Source organism: Falco peregrinus, chromosome 3 (assembly GCF_023634155.1).
Source record: "Falco peregrinus isolate bFalPer1 chromosome 3, bFalPer1.pri, whole genome shotgun sequence".
Taxonomy (NCBI): domain Eukaryota; kingdom Metazoa; phylum Chordata; class Aves; order Falconiformes; family Falconidae; genus Falco; species Falco peregrinus.
The window spans coordinates 8,322,013-8,342,262 of NC_073723.1; positions in this window are offsets into that span (position 1 = coordinate 8,322,013).

Below are 20,250 nucleotides of genomic sequence, written 5' to 3' on the forward strand. Positions count from 1 at the left end.
CTAAATGGCGTTTCAGCTGCCTTTGACATTGAGAAAAGATGTACAAACACATGGAAATAGATTTAATCCAGTATGACAGTTCTTGTGTTTAACAAAAATGTCATCATACATGTTGCTTCATATGACATTACTTGTATAATGCTTATTTTTAATTATCCCAAATACTATTCAAAGGTGTGATTTGAGATTTATAATGGTGCTGTATCCAGCAAGACATTCATATATGTCCTTGAGAAATGATGTGATACTCATTTTCTCTCTGCAAGGTCAAATATTAATCCTAGGGAAACTACAGGCCAGTTAGTCTCACCTCTGTGACTAGCAAGATCATGGAGCAGAATCTTCTGGAAACTATGCTCAGGTACCTGAAAAATAAGAAGGTGATTTGGGACAGCCAAGATGGCTTCACTAAGTGCAAATTGTGCATGACAGATTTGGTGGCCTTCTACGATAGGGTTACAGCATCGGTGGATAAGAGAAGAGCAACTGACATCACCTACCTGGACTTCTGCAAAGCATTTGATACTGTCCTGCACAACATCCTTGTCTCTAAATTGGAAAGACATGGATTTGATGGGTGGACCACTCAGTGGATAAGAGTTGCAGTCAACAACTCAATGTCCAAGTGGAGACCAGTGACAAGTGGTATCCCTCAAGGGTCCATATTGGGAAAAATATTATTTAACATCTTTGTTGAGGACATGGATGGTGGGATTGAGTGCACTCTCTGTAAGTATGCAGATGACACCAAGCTGAGTGGTGTGGCTGATACTCTAGAAGGAAGGTATGCCATCCAGAGGGACCTTGACAGGCTTGAGGGGTGGGCTCATGAAGTTCAACAAGGCCAAGTGCAAGGTCCTACACCTGACTCAGGGCAGTCCCAAACATGGATACAGGCTGGGTGATGAGCTGTGGAGAACTCTGGGGTAATAGTGGCCCCTCTACTCTGCTCTGAGGAGACCTCACCTGAAGCACTCCGTTCAGCTCTGGAGGCCCCATCATAAGAAAGAGATAGACCTGTGCTGCAGTCAGACCCTCTGCTGGTACCTACTCCTTGAAGGAATAAGGTCCCAAGTCTGTGGCACAAAGTGAGGTTTATTAGTATAAGACACTTTTTAAGTAAAGCTATTAAGTAAACTGCCTTTATTTCAACCCGTGAGTTTTCTCACTTTTACCCTTCCAATGCTCTCCCCCATCCCGCTGCGGAGGGAGTGAGCGGGCGGCTGTGTGGTGTCTGGTTGTTGGCTGGGGTTAAACCACAACACATGCTCAAAAGGAGGCCTTGTTTAAGCCTCTCAGTGGGGTGGTTAAAAGGGTGTTTGCCAGCCTGCAGGTCTCAAGGAACTCCTGGGGTAGTTGACAGGTTTGGTCCAAGCAGAAAAGCCTCGTCAATCAGCTGACTGTGTGTGCCCCAGCGGAAATTCATTTTGCCTGGGGCTGCCCACAAGTGGCTTCCGCAGTCAGCTGTGTGCGGAAGGAGTGCCTGGTTTAGGTCAGGATCAAAAGCAACTTTAACTTGGCAATGTCTCTGTTCATCAGGAAGGTGCAATGCCACCCAGGTGGTAGGCACACTGACAGGTTGCCAAACCCACTTCTTGAGCACAAGCATGTGCATGGGGAGAGATACCTGGGGCTGTCATTAAGGCAGAGGGACATCGTAAGAGTGAATCTATTAGGCCTCAGGCTGTGTCCTGCTCAAAAAGTTTGAGCTGCCACAGCCATACCCAGGACACAGCACAAGGTATCAGCACCATTAGTTTTCCACCAGGGGAGTGGCAGCATGCCAAATGGCATCTAGAGCCTCCTCCGGCTTCTTTATAAAAATGGTTGGTAGACAGGCAGTCTGTGTCCTTGCCACACTGGTCAGATTCATGGGCAGCTTGTACCATGGCCCCTAAAACTCCAGTGGGTTTCTTATGTGTTAACTGTCATGACAAAGCTAGGTCTAAACCTTTCCTCCACAGCCTGGTTCTGAGATCTTTCTTGTCTCTCATCCCACTTGAGTATTTAACCCGATGTCCTGCAGGACTTGTTTGAGGATTCTGACCTCTTTCAGGGGTTTTGGTCAGGTAACACCTTCACCACACCCTATCGTTTCAGCCTTTTGTGTTAGTTGGTTTATGAAACATCCCCAGTTGTCTCATTGTGTCAGCAGCACTAAGATTAATTTAAGGCTGGGTCCCAGCCCTTATGTCCTAATCTGTTGGGGTTCAGGATCAGATACAACGATGAGTCTGAAGCCTCCCCATTGTTATTGTGTCACCTTTGATCAACAAACTGTTCAACAGCCAAGTGCAACAGTCCATTAGCCAATTCTTGAGCACAGTGAGTGCAAATACATGCATGTTCTCCTTGCTCCAGTTTAGGGATACCCTCTGCCCAACAGGTGACTTGGGCAGTCATGGAACATAGTATTCCCACACCTGCACTGACAAAGATGCCAGGTACCCTGCCTCCTCCCTGAGCTCTCTCTTGAATGAAAATTATATGATCATATCCCATCTCACGAACCTGTTTGACCCACTCAATTGCAGGCTTGTCAGGCTTACCAAACTCCCCCTGTAACTTGGCCAGCTTGAGGAGGGTAAAGGTCTTTACAGCCTAGTCAGGTCTCCCATCTGCGCACGCACACAGACACAGACACACAGACACAGACACACACACACACACAGAGACACACACACACACTCACTCTCTCTCTCTCTCTCTCTTATTTCACATTTGATAACAGGGAAGACTTCTTGTGCAGTACCATCCTCATCACCTGCCCAGTCACCTGGGTTCTCATTCCATATGTCCCCATCCCAGTGCTCAGGCTCTCATATGAGGGCCCACACTTTAAGGGTATCCACTGTCCCACTCGTTTTCTCTAAGTTAGCACTGACCATTTGTGTTACTTTATCTTCTCACCTCTTCTAATTTTCTCTGTTTCTGTAAAGTTAGACTTGCCATCATCAGCTGCATCTCTTGCCTTTCCAACTTCCCTTATAACCTTTCAAACTGAGCAAGCAGTTCTCTTTTCATCTTCCCATTGCTTATTTTCATTGCAAGTGGCATAATGGCATGAACTTTTCCCTATGTTCAGTCCATTTGGGCCTTCACATGGTCCCATTCAGACCAGTGGTCTTGGACTCAAATACTGTAAAACCAGGGCTGGAGGGGAATCCCATGCTTACACAAATAAGCCTCTACCCTGTTATCCTCAGACCCTGCATACTGCTCAAGTGGGTCCAGAGGAGGGCCACAAAGACGATCATGGGGCTGGACCATCTCCCCTATGGGGACAGGCTGAGAAAGCTGGGGTTCTTTAGCCTGGAGAAGGCTCCCTGGAGCCTTATAGAAGCCTTCCAGTACCTAAAGGGGGCCTACAGGAAACATTCGGAGGGACTCTTTATCAGGGACTGTAGAGATAAGACAAGGGATAACAGTTTTAAACTAAAAGAGGGTAGGCTTAGATTAGATATTAGGAAGAAATTCTTTACCATGAGGGTGGTGAGACACTGGAACAGGCTGCCCAGAGAACCTGTCGATGACCCATCCCTGGAAGTGTTCAGGACAGGCTGTATGGGGCTTTGAGCAACCTGGTCTAGTGGAAGGTGCCCCTGCCCATGCCAGGGGAGCTGGAAACAGATGATCTTTGAAGTCATTTCCAACCCAAACCATTCTATGACTTTATGGTGCTACTTCATTCCCAAAAGTGTCATGTGTAGAAGCAGTAAGACGACTAAATAGAAGCCAGAGGTATCAAGTAATCAGCTTTGGCTGAGATATCTGTGGAGATGGAAAGCAGAGTTCATGATTGCGTCACTGCTGTGAATTACTATCTTCTTTACTTAGTAAGTTAATGTGTTTCCTAGAAAAAAGCTTCTTATTTACACTTTCAATTTGTTTTTGAGAGCACTGAAGAAAGAACCGGACAGACAGGGTCTTGTGCTTAGATTTCCAACAGATTTGCTGGTGAACTTGAATAGTAACATCTTTCTAAAATGGAAGCAATGCAGTTGACCTAGGCAGGATAACAAAATTACACATAAAACACATTGATAAGATCCACAGGAAAGTGACATGAAAATTAAATGTATTTAGTTCTTATTCCAGAAAAGAACAATGTCATCATCATCTTTATAGCCTATCAAGGCTCTTTGCCTTGCACATATCAGCATTACTTCAATACACAGATGTTCATTTTATGCTACAAATTGTGTGGCAGTCAGGATTAGTGATAAACAAACAACATGGACTAGCAAAGAAAATGTTCTTTCACTGAGAAATTACTTGAGAACATAACTAGTCTATACCCAAAGATATGCAAATAGCACATGCTTGTGTGCAGACAGGGCAACAGCACACATGTAGAGATTTGCCTATGCAATTATATAGCCTTCATACCCAGTGGCTTCCTGTGCATAATTTGCAAAAGCTTTTTCTGTATACTTATTGTTCCCAGCTGTATTAAAAATATAACAAGCTAATTCCCCTAAGTACAGATATTCATAAAAAAGCCGTTACTTAAAGATCTCTCAAGAATAAAACTTGTTCTGGGGGCTTGAGGTCATTGCAATATTCCCTGAAAATACTCTGCTGTGCATTCAGTAGCTAAATTTGCCTCCTGTGCCATCTCAGTCCCTGGAGAAGTCAGTATGTGCCGAGGGTTGTTGGTAAGTGTGGTGGGTTGACCTTGGTTGGTCAGACCCCCACAGAGCCGATCTCTCAAGCAAATGTTTTAATTAAGTATTCATACTAACCTAAGGACTATAAAACTGTGGTGGGCTGACTGTGGCCAGATGCCAGATCCCCACCCAGCTGTCTTCTCACACCCCAACTCCTCAACAAGACAGGGGTGCAGTAAGATGGAAAAGTTCATGGGTCAGTATAAAGACAGGGAGATCACTGACCAATTACCATAACAGATTCAGAGTGAGGAAAATGAATTTAATTTATTGGCAATTAAAAGAGTTGGATGATAAAAATAAATTAAAAAAAAAAAAAAAGACAGAAAAACTAAAACATATGTCCCCCTCCCCGCCCACAAATCCATCCTCCTTCTTCCCAGCCTCACCTTCACCACTTACTACCCAACTTCTCTACCTCTTCGGCACAGGGGGCACTGAGGGACATGGAGGGCTGCCACCAGCCCACCACAGCTTCTCTCTGCCTCTCCGGCTGGGCCCTTCCCAGGGGCCGCAGGGAACCACCCGCCCGCCGGGGGCTGCCCCGGGCCCGCGGGGGCGTCTGTGCGGGGGCGCCCGGAGCCCCCTGCCCCCTCCCGCTCCCCCCTCGGGGCTGGCCGGGCTGTTTCTCACCCCGTTGCCCTCAGCCCTGGCTGCCGGGCACCGTTTTGCCCTTTCTCAGCCCGGCTTTCCCCGAGGCGCCCGCCCGTGGCTGCGGGGCTCAGCTGTGCCCTGCGCTGGGGCCGGTGGAGCCGCCTGGAACCGGCTGGGACCGGCTGTGCCCGGCACGGGGCAGCCCCGGCACCGCCACTTGCAGACCTCCGCGCTGCAGCTGCTGCTAACACCGGCAACAGGTAGAGTAGATGTATAGTAAATTACCTTTGTTTACCTTCTTAAAAGAAAAATATTTAAAAGTGTATAAGCGTTTTGCCTTTTTATGCTGTACATCTGTACGTTCCACTGTGGAGTATTTTTCTTAACTGAAAAACCAGGCAAGGCTTTGGAGGGCAGCTGTGCTCTCTGTGTCACACCAGGTTACTGAAACAGTAATAATGGCTTTGCACGTAAAAAGCTGGAAGCACAGAGCTAACCTCATTCTGCGGTATTTGCGCTTGGTGATACAGTATAAAAAAAACCAAATGCTGAAGATGATTAGAACTGTTTCTGGCAGTTTCCCTCTAGAGTTCATGATGAGTCCTGTAGGTTCAGCAGAACGTGTGCTGCAAAGTCCTATGCAAGATGTTGGAAAACTGCCGTGAGGTGAAGTGTAGTTTCTTGATAACAATTAACAGAGAGATTTCAGGTCAGGAGCTTCCAGTGATTTCCACTCGTGTGCCTCAAAATGTATTACAAATTTTGATGTCTTTATTTAAAAGCTAGATAGAGTTTTTAATGTACAGGGATGGTAGAAGTAAAGGGCTTATAAATCATAAATGTTTTCCACAAGCTATGTATTTCTAAGGCTTTGAAACCACACTTTTGTTCTCAGAGAAACTGATAAAAAACTGAGTAGCATTATTGACAAATTCAATTAAGAGAAACAAAGAAAATAAGAAATACCCTGTACAGAATACAAAATATGTCCTGGCTCGGTAGAATAAATATTACTTTCAATAAATGTTATTTTAAGCAGCATAACATTTCATTCTTTCATTACAGAAAGCCCACAGTAAACTTTAGAAAAATAGTTTGAACTTCAATAGAATCTACACCACTGAGTTCTAATAAGCAAAGAGGTGCTGGAGGTTAAGTTAAGACAGTACTGTGGTTTTGATTATGATCAGTGCCTCATTTTATCAATTAAGAAAATACCATAAATGTAGTATATTACTGTATCAGTTCTTTGGTCTTATCTCATGTATTTTAAATGTGACTGAGACCAATACAAAACCCTTGACATTACATTGTGGTTGAGGCTGAATGCTATGGTTGCATACAATTAAAAAAAAAAAAGCCACACAAAAAACTTTTGAATACACAGGGAATGAATATTTGTTCCTTAAAATTTGTTTGTTTCTAGTCTTCTCTTGAGAATGACTCCATTGTAACGGGCATGTTGTCCAATTTGAGGTCTGTGTCACTGTCACTGTCCTCAGGATTAAAGCTGTGTGAGGCCGTGGTGAGGTATCCATGTTAACTCTAAAAAACATTGCTGTAGACAGCCGTGTCTGGCTAAAGCAGACTTTTGCCCAGGGGAATTATCTCGATAAACAGCAGTAGGTATACCACCAGAAGTCCATCAAGACCGTTGTCAGTTCAGCACTGTAAAGAACTTCTAATTCCTGCGTAGTTAAGGTCTACCAAGAAGAGCTGGTAGCTGGATGAGTTCTCCTGTAATACCAGGTAAATCTGTTGTGGCTCCCTTCCATGCTTTCTGGTCTCCTTTGGCTCTGTGTGTACCTAACAGCTACTTACCATTTTCATGCCTAATACATGCCAAGTGTTAAAAGTAGAGAGAATGCCAGGGTCTGCTGGTATTTGAGAAAGTAATGAGATAAATGTGAGATGGAGGACAAATACTTTATTTTTGTGAGATGGGAAACAGTTCTTGGTGGCCTTGTACTCCAGACCTCAAAGCACACTTTCTCATTTGTTATGACAAAAGTGGAATTTGTCTCTCATGTGATTTTTTTTCTTTCTTCCTCTCAAGATTTCTGTTTGTGTCTCTGTCAAGCACACAAAGAGTAGTGGATGGGGAGAGAATAATTGATGCTGGTATACCTCATGGCTGCGCAGATGCTTGTATTGACATAAGTGAAGAGACAGTGTAAAATGGGGCATTAAGGTGTACTGGTTTTGGCTGGGATAGAGTTAAATTTCTTCATAGTAGCTAGTATGGGACTATGTTTTGGATTTGTGTTGGAAACAGTGTTGATAACAGTGGTGGTTTAGTTACTCCTGAGCAGTGCTTACCCAGCCTCAATGCCTTTTCTGCTCCTCAGGCTGCCCTGCCCGGTGAGTAGGCTGGGGGTGCAGGAGAAGTTGAGTGGGACACAGCTGGGACAGCTGATCCTGACCAACCAAAACAATGTCACATGACATATGGCATCATGCTCAGCAATAAAACTGCGGGGTGGGGGGGTGTGTCACTGCTGGGCATCAGTTGATGGTGAGCGATTATTTTCATTTGCATCAGTTGTCTTTCTCGGATTTTATTTTCCTCACTTTGTTTGGCTTTTCTTTTTCCCCTTAAATTTCAAAAAATATTATTACTTGTTAATTATTCAACCGTTTTTATTTCAACCCATGAGTTTTCTGACTTTTACTCCTCAGATTTTCTCCCCCATCCCATGCAGGGCTGGGGTGTGTGTGTGTGCAGGCAGGTATGAGTGAGCAGCTGTGTGGTACTAGGTTGCCAGCTGGGGTTAAACTACAACAGGTGGTTTAACATGTATATGACACTTTGGCTTTCTTGTTGCCAGATGTATTTTCAAGGGTGATTTCAATATCTTTGTACTTTTTGAGTCCAGAAGTCTTTCAAGATTAAACTGCAGTTTCAAAAGTATACTGTAGCCATGATCAGATTCTTTGCACACAGATTGTTTGGGGATTTAAATAGTTACTGCTCATATAAACTCGTTTAATATAGTTCTAGTTTGCCACAAGAAAGCATAATTATGAGCACAATATGTACCTTGGTTACTGGTCTACTTCCTAACAGGCAAAAGAGCACATTTTACTGATCCAGCTGTGGCTATTTTACTGCTTGATATGTGGATATTTTAGTCAACTTCTGTTAATTCCAGTTGTTACTCAGATTTGGTGAGCTGTTAAGTTTATCACCTGGACATTATCAGTGGAGCTGGTTAAAATGTACACATCATTGTACTGTTGGAATTAAAATGCTTTAGCACAGGAGAATAAAATTAATAGAGATTTTTGGGATTTTGCTGGGATCTTTTTGAGACTATATAAGCGAAAAAATAGATTCCTGTGTACTGCAGAAAAAAAAAAATTACTTTGGGGCAGAGAGCAAATAAGTATATTTTTAAATGCAGCTACATATATATAACCACTGGGATTTTGAAAAGGCACCTGTTTGCCTCAAAATACATTTATTTGTATATGGAGAACTGGATTTTATTCATGGCCATATTTCAAAAAGAGTATGTGATTACATACAATTTGTTTTCTCAGATGTGTGTCCGTCACATCGTTACTATAACAGCTGCCATTCCTTTTTGACAAGCTTAGTAGCAGAATTTAGAAAGAAGCTGAGCCTGATCACGTTTTTTGAATATTTAATTTGGAGTAGCTGACCATTCTTCTGGGTCTTTTGTAAGTAGGTGAAATTTCACCTGCTCTCATGTACTTTGTTAGCTATGTGAACTATTGGCATGAATAACAAATATTCCATGGTGATCTACTTTGAGCATGAGATACTGATATATATATATATACACATATATATTTATGTATGTATATATATATATATGAGGTCAGTTAACTCTTCGTTTTCTACTATAGCTTGATGAATAGAAACAGGTTCATTGCTGCCCTCTAGGCCTTGCAAGATCATGGTCTCAATTCTGCAATGCATTTTTCAGTTACAGATCACTACAAAAAGCAGGTCTTTAATCAACTAAACAATAATACTACTACTTAAAAACAAGAGAAATCAGGCAATAATAAGGAAATGTTGAAAGTAACAAGTATCCTTGTGTACATACAGACTGTCTTTAAACTCTTCAGTTTTGTTTTCACTTTCATCTCTGATCAAATAATTTTTTTTAACCTTGATTTAAATTTTTTATTGTTATGCTGATTTTTTAGACATGTCTAAAGTGCTTATGTTTTCTGTCACCTGATTTGTCTGAAGTTCAATGTATTAATACAAATTAGTTGCCTCATATTCAAAGTGAATCCACATATGCAATGCAAAAGCTTAATACCTCTGAAAAGAAAAAAAATCTGTTTTGATTTTGCTTTTTAAAGATCTGCTACATTAAGTCAAAATTCTCCATTTTGTTCTATACATGTTAGATATTGTTTGACATCAAATCTTTTGCAAAATTTTTAGCTATATCATTTCTAATAGCCTCCAGAAGAGTCAGGAAGTAAAATTTATTTTAAAAATTTGCCAATGTTAAGACCATTTTACTAAAACCCTTATCACTTCAAAAATAATATTTTAAATTAAGATAGATAGATATATATTTATTGGACTGTGAAAACCTTTAGGATTATCTCCCATTTGTGATTATGTATGTGAAGACTGGGAGGACATCTTTTGCTGCAGTGACCGTTAGATGGTGGAATTCAGGGTCCTACAAGGAAGAAGCAGGGCAAAAAGCAGGATCACAACCCTGGACTCTAGGAGAGTAGACATTAGTCTTTTCAGACATCTGCCTGAAAGAATCCCATGGGATACAGTCGTGTAGAGAAAAGGGGTCCAGGAAAGCTGGTTGATTTTCAAGGATCATCTTGTCCAACTCCAAGGTCAGGAATGGTCCATCATAATGGGCAGGAAATCAAGCAAAGGCTTGGATTTGGAACAAGGAGCTCCTGACTGTACTCAAGGATAAAAGTCGAGGAGTAATACTGAGTCAATGCCTGAACATGTAGGGATGGTGTTAGGAAAGTCAAAGCTTACCTGGACTTTAATGTGGTGAGGGCATGAAGTGCAACAAGACAGGCTTCAAAAAAGACATCAGCAGCAAAAGGAAGACCAGGGAAAATAAATGCTCACTGCTAAATGGGGCAGGGGAACTGATGACAAATGACATGGAGAAGACTGAGGTACTCATAGCCTTCTTTGCCTTGGCCTTTCCTGATGAGGCTGGGCTTCAGGAATCTTGGGTCCCAGAGGCAAGAAAGTCAGTAGCAAGGAAGACATACCCTTCGTAGAGAAGGAGAACATTTAAACAACTAGATCCACAAATTCATGTAGCCTGATGGAATGTACATATGAGTGCTGGGGGAGCTGGCTGATGCTACTGCAACACCACTCTGTTAATCTTTCAAAGGTCATGGGCATCAGGGGAGGTTGCTGAAGACTAGGAGAAAGCAAATGTCACTCCTGTCTTCTAGAAGGGCAATAAGGATACAGAGAACTACAGGCTAGTCAGCATAATTTCAGTTCCTCAGAAGGTGATGGAACAAATAATCCTGGAAACCATTTTCAGACACAGGAAGTATGAGAAAGTGACTGGCAGTATTCAGCATGGATTTACAAAGGGGAGGTTGTGCTTAACCAACCTGGTAGCTTTCTAAACTGAGATGACTGGCTTGATAGATGAGGGGAGAGCAGTGGATGGTATTTACTTTGGATTTAGTCAGGCTTTTGACACTCTCTCCCATAACATCCTCATAGATAAGCTGATAAAATACAGATCGGATAGTGAGATGAACTGAAAACTGGCAGAACTGCCAGGCTCAGAAGGCTGTGATCAGTGCCATAGCCTCCAGCTGGAGGCCAGTCCCTGGCAGTGTACCCCAAGAGTCAACACTGGGTCCCATAGTTTAACCTCTTTATAATGAACGTTATGATGGCACTGTGTGCACCCTCAGCAAGTTTGCATATGATACAAAATTGGGAGTGATATATCAGATGGGTGTGCTGCCATTCTGAGGACCTCAGCAGGCTGGAGAAGTGGGCAGACAGCAGCATCATGAAGTTCAACAAAGGGAAGTGTGGAGTCCTGCACTGGGGAGTGAACAAGCCCCAGTATCAGTGTGTGCTGGGGGCTGATCAGCTGGAAAGCAGCTATGTGGAGTCCTAGTGGACAACAGGGTGAGCATGAGCCGGTGTGCCTATGTGGCCAAGGCAGCCAAAAGCATCCTGGGCTGTCTTTTTTATATCTGATAGAAGTATTCCATGTGAATACAGAAATAGAAGACAGGTTTTATCAGTCATAGAAAATGCAAAATCAATTTGGTAAGGCTATTCTATTCAGGTCAAATTAAATAAAAAATAATTATAGAATGCTTGCACTGTGAGCCAGATTTTTCTCTCTTTTATTTTATATTAATATACATTTGAAGTAACAGTACTGTATTTAAAACAGTAGGTTAGGAGTTACTTGTACTCTGCTCAAATAGAATAGATTAACCTAATACTACTGTGAATGATAGCAGTCCTGAAATATTTTTATACAGAGCAAAAATGCAGTCACCTGATTCTGTACCTTCTACAACTGTTTCATACTAAGCAGAAAGACTTCCAGCTATTTGTTGTGTTTTAAATCTGTAGTAAGATGAATACAAAATATTTAAATGCCTTATTTTACAGTTCTTCATATACATATTTTTTTAACATTACTGTACTGTCAGGGAGCTTTACTGTTATCAACCTGTATCAGTACAGAACAAAATCCCAGAGCCTTTCTCAAATAGGGGTCTTAGTGAGGACCACTGCCTCATGTCAAAGATGAGTTTTGTGATACCAGAAACAGGACTGTCTTCCAAAGTTTAGACCATTGTCTTGTGTTTTCTTCCCATATCTACTGTTAACTACAAAGGACTGAGCTTTATTCTAATGCTGTTATTAGTTGCATTTTTTGGACAGAGTATGAATTCAGGCATTGATTTTTTTCAAGGATAATCAACTAGTATACCATAAATGAGTACTTTCTAGATTGCATACACAAACTCTTACAAGAAGGTAGGAAGGATCATGGTAAAATGCACTTAGGAAATTATTATGATGGAGGATGGTGATATCAGTTCATATCTCACCTTGTTAATTTCAAATGTGGTTTTCTGGCAATACGGAGTTTACTTGCAGGCAACATTCAAGTACAAGCAGAGTACTCTGTAGAGAGCCACAGAATTTTATTAACAGGAGCTTTTATTAGCTAGTCTGAAAAAGGAGCTGAAAATAAACATCAATAAAATTCATAGAACACAGTATCATAAAACAACAAACTCCTGCCTGAAAACTTTTCATTGTTAACTCTCTGCATGGCTGGGAATTGTGTAATGATGGCAAGTATGACACGGTTGGCACAGTAGCACTCAATGCTTAGCTAATTGTCCAGTACTTTCCATTACACTGTACCAAAGAGAATTTAAAGATGAGAGATGAGTTAATTTTTTAAACTGATTTTTTTCCTCCCCCAAAAAGAAGTACATTCATGGAGTATATTATTTATATCTCCACCTGCTGTCCTGGGTTGTGAAGAATTAAGTGGCATATATCGAATTTTAGCAAATTAAATCAACTAAGTTGTAACTGCACATTATTATATAGTAAATAACTAGGATATTTTCTGGAAAACCTCACACAATGGATAAAAAAATCCTATTGAAATACCTCGGTAAGTTTTCAGTGGCATTTTCAGCAAAATGTTCCTACTGGATCTTTAAACTTTCTGTTCAAATTGCAATTGTCTGTCAGACCCTAGTACTGTCATAGCACAAACATGAAGTTTGACAAGAACAGGTAGACACCAGGAGATAAAAATCCTCTGTTACTTCTATTCAGTCATTCCATATTAATGAATCCTGTTCACTTGCATTTTGGGAACCTTCTTCCGTATTCATTTCCAATCACATTCTGAGATCTCCACTTACGCGCTTCCCTTGTCCCCCAAATAATTTTCTCCCACAGTATGCCTTGTCCATACCCGAGATGGTCAGTAGACTTCCTTTCCTATGCTAAATATCTAAATACTGGTTTCATCCAGGCTAGAAGGGTAAATGGAAACTGTATATAATACAGTTAGACTAGGACTGACATGGAATTCCACTAAAGAAATCTGGTAGCACTAGGTACAGCAAATAGATTTCTGCCAGTAAGACTCCAGTGCTGAATGCATTGTGCAAAGCCTTCAAACTGAGCTGTCTGAGCTTTACATTGTTTTTCCTCATATATGCAGGCCTAGACATACTCCTTAACTGATTACATGAGCAGAGCTACAAATTTCATAACAAAATTAAGTGTATTTATACTTGGACTTGTCCTCTGTGAATTTTTAACTATGAGATATTACAGTCACTGTGTAGAGAAGTATTAATCAGCCACCACCTAAGGTGATTTAATGACAGAATTCAACAATTGCAGACCTTTCCACTACGTGGAAAATTAATTCATTTTTCTTTTGTATATTTGTCTTTTGTGCTTGCTTTATATGAACATCAAGTATTTTGTTAGCATGTTCACGGAAAAAGCACTTTCAGGTAGTATACCTGTTCTCTGAATATGTAGTATGTATCAATAAAAATCCATCAATAAAATTCTGACCAAAATGAAGTGTTAGTAAATAATTGTGTTTGAGTCATCCTTGTTCATTTGGCTATATATTGTTTTTTTGCAGAGCAATTAAAATATGCAGAGTATTTTTTAAAACGTCCTCCTGCTTGGAGAATGGCAAGCAATCTAATTTCCTATGGGAATAGTTCAAAGGTAGTTTTGTCATGGTATGTACATTTTTTGTTTGAAGGTTTACAATAATGGAATAAACAATGTATATGTTTATCTCATAGTAAGTCTCAAACATTTTAAAACATTTTAAAAAAGTATTTTGGAGAACTACTGTGTACCCTAAGCCTCCTCTGGTGAAAGTAACAGCACTTTTAAGAAATTACAGAGCCCCTCACAGAATGAGTCACAAAAGCAACCATATGCAAGGACTGGATGCTGATACTCAGATCAATATTTAATGTAACTTTCAGAACATTTCAGAACATTCACAGTATTCTGTAGAAAAAGTAATCATGAGATTTGACACATTTTCTCCTGCAATTGCTAATGCTGTTTAGGTAAATCGTTTTACTCTCTAAGTGATATGCCTGCATATCATGCTTTAGTACAGAACGTCCTAGACCTGCAACAATTGCTGCGTGTTGTAAGTCAGATTCTGCCATTTTTCTGCGTAATGCCTGCTTGAAAAACAGTCCCATTACTTGTACAGGTGAAATTTTTACTGTCCGATTTTAGACATCTAGTGTGTGTGTCTGTAATAGAAGCCTCATTAGCATGCCTCTTTGAATGTACTTGGAATACAGGCTTCTACTTCTGTCATGCAGGCTGTCTGCCTAAAGGTTAGTCAGTGATGTATCTGTATGTGTAAGTGAAAAGTATTCAGATTTACTTATTAAGAGCTTTGATCTGCACAATTTGGATAGAAGTAGGGATTCTGCTTGTTTGAAAGAGGAATACTGTAACTAGAAACAGTATTTTTTAATTTTAATAAAAGTTGTCTACTTAGAAGCTTTTGATCCAACCATAGGTTTGGGTATCAAATACCTCTGAAGTTTACTTGTATTCAGATCTAGAAATGCTTAACCCATCTCTTGCCCTTGAAAGATTCTCTATAAACATTCTGCATCTTCAAATCTGATACATATTTTCAGTGCCCATTTTCATGATTTTCACTAGTAGCTTTTTGCTATTGTAATAAAAAAGATTATGTGAGATCTTACATTATACCCCAAGTAAAACATTTATGTTTCTCCCAAGCAATCTGACCACCTGTGATACCTTAAAGATGTCAACAGACATAGAATTGTCTAGTGTGTGTGTGTATATATATATATGTAACAGTGGAAGAGCAGGAAGGACACTGATACACAACACTGAACACAAATTCTTCGACTTTTTCTGGTTTCATAGCTGGATTTGTCCTTGTTTTAAAGAATTTGGCTGGAGACAGGCCAGCACTGAAAACAAAGTAAAAAATAAGAGATGGCAAAAGTCATTTAAGGGCTGAGAGTTTATGCGATTTATAAATTCAAGGAAGCTCTTTTATTTGGAAAGCAAGATGTTTGTGAAGGAAGCAGATACCAGAAAAAATAAATAATAATAATAATAAAAGGTCAGAGGATATTGGGATTTGGAAGTTATTTAGATCCTGAAGAAAAATCATATTTGGGTTTGATGCAGGAATAAAAGGGAAGGCAGTAAAGAAGTCAGAAATACAATAGAAGGAAACATTTCTTTATCAGTGAAATAAGTTATCTACATATCTGTAATACAGCTATTGGAACTTCTTGTCATGGTGTTGGTATTCTTGGCAAGGGTGGTGGTATTTTTCCTCTTTTGTTTTTCAGTAAAGGGCTTAGTTAGAATAGACTGTTCCATATTGTTTGGGATTGGCTTTACTAGGGGACAGGTGCCAGCCTCTGAAACATATGATGAAGAGTGATAGAATGAAGAATGAGTGGAACTGAGTGGATCAGGCTTTGAGGTGCAGTTTCTACGTAAAAGTTATTTGATTAGGAGTCACTAAATCAAACCAGAAGGCACAGGATATGGAGACATGTCTTGAACTACTTGGTTTCTATAAAATTAGACACAGATATTTTAATAAATGCTGTTTCAGTTTAGGAAATAATTCCATTTATGCTGGTTGTATCCACGTGACTTACATAGTACTTAATGGTGTATAAATAACACTGTTAAAGATGCATTTAGTACAATGTCAGTGGTTTGCAGATTACAGAATTTTGCATCTCACATACTCACAGATCACACGGTTCTGTTCTAAACGTCTGCTCAAGCTAATTCCGCTGACTTTTATTTTAGTCAGTCTTCTCACTATTCCAAAAGTACTAGTTACTCATTACTCAAATGAAAAACAAAATCCTAAAACCCCCAGTAGATGCATTTGTTTACTTTATGGAATAAAGATGTTCCTAAAAGCATTCAGAAAAGCTGTCTGTATGTGTCATATTCTTTTTCCTTTCTTCAGCATCACCAGTCAGTGGTCCAGTTCAGAGGGACTTGGTAGGTTCAACAAGCATTATATGAAGAAAAATACCTTTTAACACAAAAGTACTTCTAGATCTGTCAACATTTAGTGGCTTCTCAGACTAGGGATTAATCCTAGTTTACACAGTTAATATTCTTTCCTGATTTACAGCCTTTTTAACAATAATAGTAATTTTTTTATCCTCATAGTACTGGGCTTTAAAGACATCAGCACATTATCAGAAGATAAATCTTTGTGTGGTAGGTTCATCATTCCAGGTGATTAACTTAGCCTGTGATACATGCAAATATGTCGATTTTAAAAGAATGCATCTCTGTAAGCACGAATTAAATTACCAGATACAGTGACTGGGGGGTGTGGGGGGGAGAGCTTCATTTTTTTCCAAGTAAAAGTGTAACTCATCTTGTTTTCTTTGCAAAAGTGGTTGTTTTGAAACTTCTGACTATTGTATTCAAACTTCGGTGTTCAGTTTGCTTCAGTCAGACCAAAATGATGCGTAGATCTTATAGTCAAGATTTAATTCCCTTATTCACTGGATTTGTATAATGCTTCTGTTGTATAGGTGTATAAGCTAATACCAGGTGAGAGTAAAGCTGTCACTTAGGTGCACATTAGAATGTGGATAAGTATCTACAGAATGTGGGAAATAGCACTGGTTAAATAAAAAGGCTTGATCTTTAACAATTGATTAGAACATTATTTCACTGCCAATAGTTATATAACTTTCCCAAAGGATCCAATATGACATACTAATTTGGTAAGAGACAAAAGAGGTACATTCAATTAAAGAAAATATTTTGGGGTCTGCCAGCTGAACAGTTAGTGACTTTTACCTCTTTCAGAGGATAAATTAATGTCACCTGCTTCAAAAGCCTTTAATTATTACTGATTCTAAGTTTTGCTGTTGTTTAAGTTTTCTGAATTTTGTTATGTACGCTTCATAATCTGAAGTGCTGAAAGAGTGAATGGAAGAAATTAGGCCCAGATTCTCATACTCAGGCTAAGAAGCAATTAAGCCAAGTTGTGGTTTCATAAGTTTCAGTGGAATTATCCATGGAATAAAAATATAATGTCATCTGAGTAAAAACACAAACATCCTGTAATAAATCTGACTGTAATTTGCCAACAGTGATCTGTGACATTGTGCCTTGCAGAATAACTGAAAAATGTCTGTTTTTTACCGAAGTAAAGGGTATACCATAAAATTCTGCTGCTAGAATAGAGTATGGCCCTCCTAACATTACTTCTTGGTATCAATAAGCAGTAATCAATGGAGTGTGCAGAACAGATCAAGTATCAGGTATTTGATGATGACACTTTTTGAATACATTCAGAAACATGGTACAATCTGAAAAGTTACCAAATGGGAGCTTATTCTTTCTTAATAACATTGTTTTCTCGGGGTGCCATCACATTATGTGTTTCCATACTTTCTGACAAACTGGTCCTTACAGTGCTGAGACAGACATGAATTAGCTGATGCACGTAAAAGGATTCCCTCTGATCAGGTATTTGCTCTTCTGGTGCTCGCTTGACTATGCTTTATCAGAGCATGCATGGAACCTCATTCCACAGTGGCTGAGTTTTCTTCTGCTCTGAGGTTTGTCCTTGGCAGATCAGATAGACTTTAACTCATAAGGTTTATTACGCTATTCAAGGTTAGGAAAATAATAATTGTAGTATCAATTAATGAAACAAGAAGGATGCCAGTTCTAATTTAGGCAGCTCAAAAAAACCCGATATGTTGATCGAACACAATTACTTAAAGGTGACTCAGAGAAGAAAATTGGGTCTATGCCCTGGTTTTTTTTGCTTCATTATGAAATATAACCACAGTCAGAAAATTTGTTTTAAATAAATTTGTTAAATAAATTGTAATTTGTTTTAAATAAATGTTGCTTGTCTTCACATTGAAGATTAAAAAAAAAATCAACCTCTTTTTTGTGGAACATTTTATAGACAAACTGATTAATACCTTTGAGTAGCAGGCAGCTTATTTCAATGTCAAACATAATGTAACCAAGATTAAAAAATGTTCTCATATCACTGATACTAGTCATGCATAGGTATGAGTATTGTAAGATTAGCTGACAGTTTTGCTAACAAATCTCAACCTTTTCCATAAGTCTTGCTGTGTTAACTGTGGAATATTTTTAAGCAGAATCTGGCAAGCATATTGAACACAGCAATGAGACGGACACTGGAAAAGGTGTATTTCATATGTGATCTTAGTTCAGAACACTCTGCTAAGTCAGTGACTTGAGTCTGCCAGTTAAGTGTAGTAAGCATAAGTTGATGTAGCATTTTTACTGCTGTTAGGTTCTTACTTGTATTTCACTACAGTATCTAATAGTAGAACTCAACGTATATAAAAAGCTAGGAAGTTTAGACCTGGTCATGGATAAATATAGGGTACACATAGCCACTCAAATTTGTAATATGTGAATAGAATTTCATATGTGAGTCATTAAAACATTTATATCTAGTCTTATTTTCATAAGCAGTTGAAAAAAAGGTGCTAAATTATTAAGATGTGTACAGTTTTACAAAAACCTATATAAAAAGGTCTGGATTTCTCTAAAAATTGAAGTGAGACTTCAAGTCCAAACTTCTCATCTGGTCGTATTGCTGAAAACATAATTCAGTTGCCAAGGTCAAGTTAAAACCCCCCAGGAATATGGGTGGATGACCTTCTAGTGTTTGCAGTTAGCTTTGAAACCGGTTCATAACTGGTCTAATAATTTACATGCTTGCTTCTCAGCTAACCTGAAAGCATTTCCAATTGATTTTAGTGTGTTGAAGTCTGTCTTCATTATTCTTTGTGCTATCAACATCTACAGCATTTGTATTGTAGGAGCAATAATGGTACCATTGCCATGTTTTATGAGGCAATAATAATGATTCTAGTGAAGTTAAAATGAAGGGATGTAATAAAAGGAAGGATATATGTCTTAAGAGTGTAATCATGTCCATTTTTTTCCTTATCCTGACTGGAGGAGTATCTCTTTGTGAGCAGAGAGATTTAGAAACTGCTCTTATGAAAGGGGAAGGTAAGGAAAAGGGCAACGTGTAACAACTACTCTGTAACTCCAAAGGGAGCATTCTCAGCTGGATGGAAAAAGGTGAAGATTACCATGTCATAAATTCTTAAAGACTCATTTTTTCCAGTTTTGTCACAAAACTGTTTGTTGAAGAATAAGGAAATAACAAGTTAAAGTAACTGGAAGCTGTCACCGCCAGCAAGGATGCCAGTTACGGTTTTTGGAATACTCTCTTTACTACACCATCTGGATGCCTTTAGTACAAAGTCCAAATATGAAATCACATGAGACCACATTTGTAACAGACATCCTTATTTGAGAATAGGAAACATTTTGCAATATTTATGTAGCACTTTTTTCCCTCTATGCAGAAATACTCTATTAAATCCTTAATAATGTACAGATAAACTAGATTTATCATCTTTTGATAGCTCAGTTCTCCACCTGCTCTTTCTTAAACATCTTTAGAAGTACAGGGGATGTATATGACAGAACGCTGCACCATGGTTTTAACATACACAGTGCAACACTGTGAGAAGCATGGAGAGAACAGACAGGGATCACTTCCTTGCTCTTCCTAGTGAGCACTGTGCTCGTACACTGCAGTCTTACTTATAATTCATATTTGCACAAATGTGAAGTATTTTATTGTCTGGTAGTAAATTGTTTGCTTACATTTTCACAATACACCCTTTTCTCCTCCTTCTAGAGGTATGTAATGGAAATACATATGCAAAGCTAATATTCATTTCAGTTGGGTTTTTTTTATTAAATCTTGCCAACTCTTTTCAAAGTATCAGCTATTGGTAATGACAAGTAAGAATCTGTGGCTTTGCAATATTGAAGACTGCAGTCTTCAAAGTAGTTGAATACTTGATGACTGAG